The sequence below is a fragment of the Myotis davidii genome, unplaced genomic scaffold (assembly GCF_000327345.1).
Source record: "Myotis davidii unplaced genomic scaffold, ASM32734v1 scaffold997, whole genome shotgun sequence".
Taxonomy (NCBI): Eukaryota; Metazoa; Chordata; class Mammalia; order Chiroptera; family Vespertilionidae; genus Myotis; species Myotis davidii.
Window position 1 is genome coordinate 370977 of NW_006288449.1, and position 6139 is coordinate 377115.

At 40.8% G+C, this 6139-nt stretch overlaps 1 long non-coding RNA gene across 1 annotated transcript in view; it reads right to left on the bottom strand.

The window, feature by feature from the left end:
• Nucleotides 1-4197, bottom strand: part of LOC107182581 — a 21426-nt gene extending 17229 nt beyond the window's left edge. Inside the window, exons 1-2 of the long non-coding RNA XR_001513295.1 lie at nt 4186-4197; nt 1640-1651 (exon numbers count right to left, since the gene is read on the bottom strand). This is a non-coding gene — a long non-coding RNA (uncharacterized LOC107182581). The remainder of the gene's footprint in view (nt 1-1639; nt 1652-4185) is intronic.
• Between the last annotated feature and the right edge of the window lie 1942 nt (nt 4198-6139).

Consider the following 6139-nt stretch of genomic DNA (forward strand, 5'->3'; position numbering starts at 1 on the left):
GGGCTGAGGGCTGTTTTCAGGCTGGGGGTGACTGAAGCTCCCAACTGCTCCTTTTTTTCTTTTTTATTCTGGGCCAGCTTTAGCTTTGAGGCTTGGCTACAGGTCTTAGGCCTCCGCTGCTGAAAGTAAGTTTCTGGCCTTTGCTTAAAATGTTGCAATCCTGCTGGCTGAAGTCCGGTGGTATTAGTTACATAGTTGCTTAAAGTTGCAGCTGAGAGGCCTGAAGCGGCAGGCGGTGTGTGGGGCTCTTTATCCGGGCAATGTCCTTCTCTCTGATACACTGGCCAACAAAGTCCAGCTACTGCAGCCTTCCTGATCCCTGATCTGTTTCCCCAACTCAGTGAGACCATGCTCTGTTTAGAATCCCCTTCCACATACTACGTATGATCTAGAAAGTTTCTCCAGGCAGAAAATCAGGGACATACATATTAGGTCTCTCTCCCTTTGTTTCCCGTCTCATATGTATATATTTTAATCCTCACCTGAGGATATTTTTCCATTGGTTTTTAGAGAGAGTGGAAGGGAGAGGGAGAGACAGAGAGACACATCTATTGGTTGCCTGCAACTGAGGTACATGCCCTTGACCGGAATCCAACCCGGAAACCTTAAGTCCACAGACCAATGCTCTATCTACTGAGCCAAACCACTAGGGCTCCGCTGATCCTTAGAGACAGAGAGAAACATCGACGTGAGAGAGACACATTTGTTGGTTGCCTCCCGCATGTGGCTGCAACCAGTACGTGCCTTGACCAGAGTCAAACCCAGACCCTTCAGTCCATGGGTGGACACTCTATCCACTGAACCAAACTGGCTAGGGCCCTATTGCAATAGTCTTGAATTAAATCATCCTTTCCTGTTTAAACTGTCCAGGACAATTTTTCTTTGCCAGTCCAGAAAATAGCATTAAGAGGCATTTATTCATTCTATTGGATAGTCTGGAAAGAATTCTTGTAATGACTTAGAAAACTAAAGAAAGAAGAAATACATGACTACTAAATTCAATGTGTTCTTTCTCTACCTTTCTCTATTCCTGAGCTCCCTTGCCTGAAGAGGCCTCTCTCTTACCTGAGACACGAAGTGTATTTTGCTTACACTTATTTCTTGTACAATATTTTGTTCCTCCTGGAATGCTGAATCCTTATTCTCCATAATAGGAAGCCCATAGATTGAATTTGTGCCCTCTAATTTTCTCCCTCCCCAATTTAATATAGTGTATAAACTTTCTAGCTTCTTTAATTTGAAACTATTGTTAGGACAATGCCCTACATTTACACAGTGTTTCATAACATATAGAGAGCCCTTATAGGCACCACCTATAACAACCTTGTAAGGTGAGGTTTGGTACTAGATTCAGAAGAATCTATGTTGATACCCTAGATCTAGTTAGGTCTTTTATTCTCTCTATCCTCAGTCTTATTTCAAACCAGAGGTGGATAGTGTTGCATACCTCATGGACAGTTGTGAAAATCAATGTGATAGTGCATAAACATGCTTTGCATAATAGCATAGTGAACACGCAGTAAGTCTCTGAAATTATTATTATTTTACAATGGAAAACTGTAAAGTTCAGACCCAGCAGACGAAAAGTTATTATATTATAAAATGCCAGCTGAAACATATATTTTCTGATTCCAAGAACAATTCATAGTCACTATCTTATGTATGCTTTCTAGCCAGTATCATTATTAGGGCCCATTAACTCACTGTTATAGATTAGATGTTAGGACATAAATAGGTATGTTTTAAAAATGGGTGTGGGTGTGACAGGGACAGAGAGATTAGACTATCCGCAGTAGAAAGGAAGGGGCAGAAGCAGAGGAGACCTCATCAAGGAGCCTTTAACAGCTGGGAGGCAGGTCAGAGGGCTGAGATGGGGACCACTAGATGAGGAAGAACAGAGGTGTCAGAAATGAGAGACATTATGTACCTGAAGATAAACTTCTCATGCCTATGATGCATGTCTGGTGTGCCCTGGCCATCTATTGTTCTCAACAGTGTGGGAATAGCCAGGCAAAATAATATCCCTTTTTTAAAAAAAAAAAAAATACAGTTTTATTGATTTCAGAGAAGGAAGGGAGAGGGAGAGAGAGACAGAAACATCAATGATGAGAGAGAATCATTGATTGGCTGCCTCCTGCATGCCCCACATCGGGGATTGAGCCCACAACCCATTGGAATTGATCCCGGGACCCTTCAGTCCACAGGCCGATGCTCTATCCATTGAGCCAAATGAGCTAGAGCAGACAAAATAATATTCTTGAAAGGAAGAACCACTGGAACTGGGAGGGCCACATGTTTAACCTGGCGGGAGAAGCATGCATTTAATTCACCTTGAGGAGAAAGGGGAAGTGGAGTTCCATAAGCGGGTTCTTCAAGCAGAAGAGCCTGGGCCTGGACAGTCAGAGTGGATGTTGCTCTGAGAACAGCCCAGACATGGAAACTGAGCTATCTCTGTGGCAGCTCTGCCTGAGACCTGCTGTTGTTTCCACTCTTTGATTGTCTTTTTTCAAACCAAATGGTGTAGGAACAGGACGTGTTTGTAAATAAACAGATTATGATTCTAGATCCCTTCTGTGTGTGACCTGTTTTCATCTCAGATTTATCACTCTCTTAGAAGAGAACATGGACTTGAATTTAGAAAACTTTGGGCCTTTAGAGAACCTATAAGATAATTTTTCACTGTGTTTGTTGCATATTCAACCCAGTGCTAAACCTCAGCATGACAGAATACTGTACAGTTGAGAACTATTTTTGGATTCTGTAATGTTTTGCTTTGAATAGTTGAAGGGGTTTCTAAAATGAGAATAAGCACTCACATCCTTTCTTAATGCCTCCTTTGAGATTTTCAGTGATTTTTAATGTAATCATGTTTTTAAGTACTTAAGATCATGGTTAGTGGTAAGGGAAAGACAAAAAGAGGACTGGATAAGGGGAGGGCTGGATTAGGCCTTCAGCCTTCCCAGACACTGCAAATTCTTAACAAAGTCATTCTTTCTCCTCTCTCTCTCTCTCCTCTCTCTCTCTCTCTCTCTCTCTCTCTCTCTCTCTCTCAGTGATTCAAGTGGACTTTGGCCCTGATGACCTAATATCTGTGGTAGACTCTCCAGCATGTTAGAACTGCAAGGGATCATAGAAACCAATTAGTCCGATTCTCTCCTTATTTTACAGACGAGAAAACAAAGACCCAAAGAAGCATAGCCACTTGATCAATATTATGCAATTTGTAGAAAAGTCAGGCCTTCCTATACCCAGTGAACTATTTTATCCACTATGTACACTACCGAAAAGGACTTCATTGGTACTTGGAAGTACAAATAATGGCTAGGTGTCTCTTCAGGTTCCCCATCACCAGAAGCCGGCTCAGCCCTTTAATGCCACCTCCTACCACCTGGCTCATTGATGTCTGAAAGCCATTGTTCTTGTGCTATTTACATTCCTTCCTCCACTCACCCACTGACGCCTTCACAATCTGTACATCATTTCACAGATATCAACTCTCTAATCTGATAAACTAATAATCAGTCCGCTAATAGGAGAAGATGAAAGACCCAAGTAGGAAAAGATCCCCAGATATGTTACCACTTGGCAGAAACTTCTGAGCTGGCTGCTCTTCCCCAAATATACTGTTTGAAGTGTTGCCGCATTAGGTCTGATCCTAAGAAAATTCTGCTTTACTTTTGTAAGTTTCAGGCTTTACCCAAAGAGTTCAGGTTTCCTTGCTTTGGTCTCGATCCTAGTTTGGGCACCACCCCTGCTTTTCCTTTCTTAGGGGATTTTCATCATGAAATAGTTGAGTGAATGAATGTCTTTGTTTCTGAGCAAGCAGAACTCAAATACGATCACTTTCCATACCTCTATGCTACCTCTGAAGTTTGCCACTACGGTTTTCCTTACCCATGAGGGGAGGATTGTGTTTTGACATAGTTATTCAACTATAAACAGGTCTCAGTATGTTTTACTGTATCTGAGTCAAAGGTGAGTGGCCCTCAGATCCTTCCTGAAAAATAGTGCAAGAGGTCACGGTATAATAAGGGAAGTGACAGTGCATGCATGACCAGGTGTACAGTGCCAGAGGAACACCTTCTCTTACATGACTTTTATGAGGCACAATGATCACCCACTGGTTAAGAATGTGGACTCTGGGACAAAAGAACCCTGGATTTAAATCCCAGCTGAATTTATAACTAACTATGCAACTTCGAGGAAATCACTTAAACTTTCCAGTGCCTCTGTTTCGTCATCTATAAAATGGGGACTAAAAATAGTCCCCATATTCCAGGGTTGCAGAACATAACTAATGCATATGAAGTTATAAGAATTGTGTGTATTTGATATCAGACTACCATAAATATAATTTCATGTTGAAGGAAGCATTTACTATGTTCATCTCATTGCTTCTCCCTTTATGTCAGTTTAACAAATATAAATTGACCAACTAACTATGTAAGTTTTGTGGTGGACTCTGGCGATGTTAAGATAAATAAGAAAAGGTCTGTGGTATTAAGGGGTTCAGGGTTTTCCCGAGGAAAACAGCACTTTTGTGCCTCTCTTAATTGACTTTAACTCTCTAAATCCTCATCAACTCTCAGTGCCTTGTAGACAAGGAGTATGAAGAGTCAAATTGATCATGGAAACTTCCTTCCATGAAAGTGGTCCACACATCCCATATGAGCAAAAGGGACCTATTTCTATTTATACAACTTCACCTCTAAATAATTTCTATACACGTTTCTGCCTCTTGCTGTAATCTCTGAGGTAGGCAGTTTAAAAAATTGATTTCTCTAAGCCCTAATGTTTATTATGTCTAGAAGCACATTCTCACAGAAAGAGATAATTAACTTGATTTTCATTTTCACATGACTGCCCTGTGACACGTTGAATTTCTAGAGTACAAATAATTGCCGTTTTCCTTTCAAAGGGCAAGGTATTAGGCACTCAGCCACATTTTGCTCTCAACAGCATTTCCTTTATCTCCAGAATCAACACCCTGATGGCTAAGAAAAAGTCTCTTATTTTTGCCTGCCCCTTGGATTAAATGGAACATGAGTTAGCAAAGAATTTCTGGCAGCACCTGTTACTAAGGTGACAGGAAGGTTGGCCTTCCCTGAATTTTGCAGAGAGAGAGACGCTTAAGCAGCACAAAGGGAAAAGGAGTGTAGATTTTAGTCTTATGATTTAAGAATCTCAACCTGAGAGCCATTTACTAGTAAGACTTAGCGGAGTGTAATTATAGTAAAAGTCTATGTAACTTCTCAGACACTGAGTGTGCTCATCACTGTAACAGAGACAGTAATAACAGTCATAAGGTTATGCATGTGCTTATTAGGAATATAGTCTCTGACACATAGTAGACTCTCAAAAATGGTTTTTATTATTACCTTGTTTTCTTACAGTACAATGGGATCTTACTCTAATTGACTGCATGGTTGGTTTTTTAAAATTGAATATAAAGGGGATCCATAATTTATTAGCCAGGAATCTCTTTTCCCAAACCAATGGTGAAATATTTATCAGAAACCAGAAAAGGACAAAAACAACCCTTCATCTCAAAATTTTTAGGTTATATAATTGTTAGTCAAATATCTTTCAATTTGTTTAGATAAAAATTTCAAGATGCATTCCAAGCAAAAAGTGTGGAAATCTAAGCCGATTTGTAGAAAGCATAGCAGTCATGGTTCTCATTCTAAATGATTAACAAATGCTCTATGAACAGAAGGGAAAGGCGGAAGACAAGTCTGTGGTTCTCACCATTGTCATCTGGAAAGGCTTGGAAGAAAGTGGCTTAATACAAGTGACAGAAGAAAAGTGAGGAGGGGAAAAACCGAGCCATGAGGGTAGCCAAGCAACCTTCCAATCTCAGAACAAGGAAGGTATTTTTAAAGAAGTAGCAATGGAGAGAGTCTGTGAAGAGGGAAAGATACTAAAAGACCAATCAGAGCTGAGAGTAAAGGGGCAGGATGCTCATTGACTGTGTCGGGAGGATAGGATTTTGTGCAGCACAGTCAACTCATCACGGCAGTTGTCCTACTGTTGCTGCATGTGGGTAAGAAGCGAAGTATGACTTTGCGTGAACCGCAGTGTAGTACTAGTCAGATTTCTATGATGATTTATTCCCAACTTTGCTACATCACTTGGCACG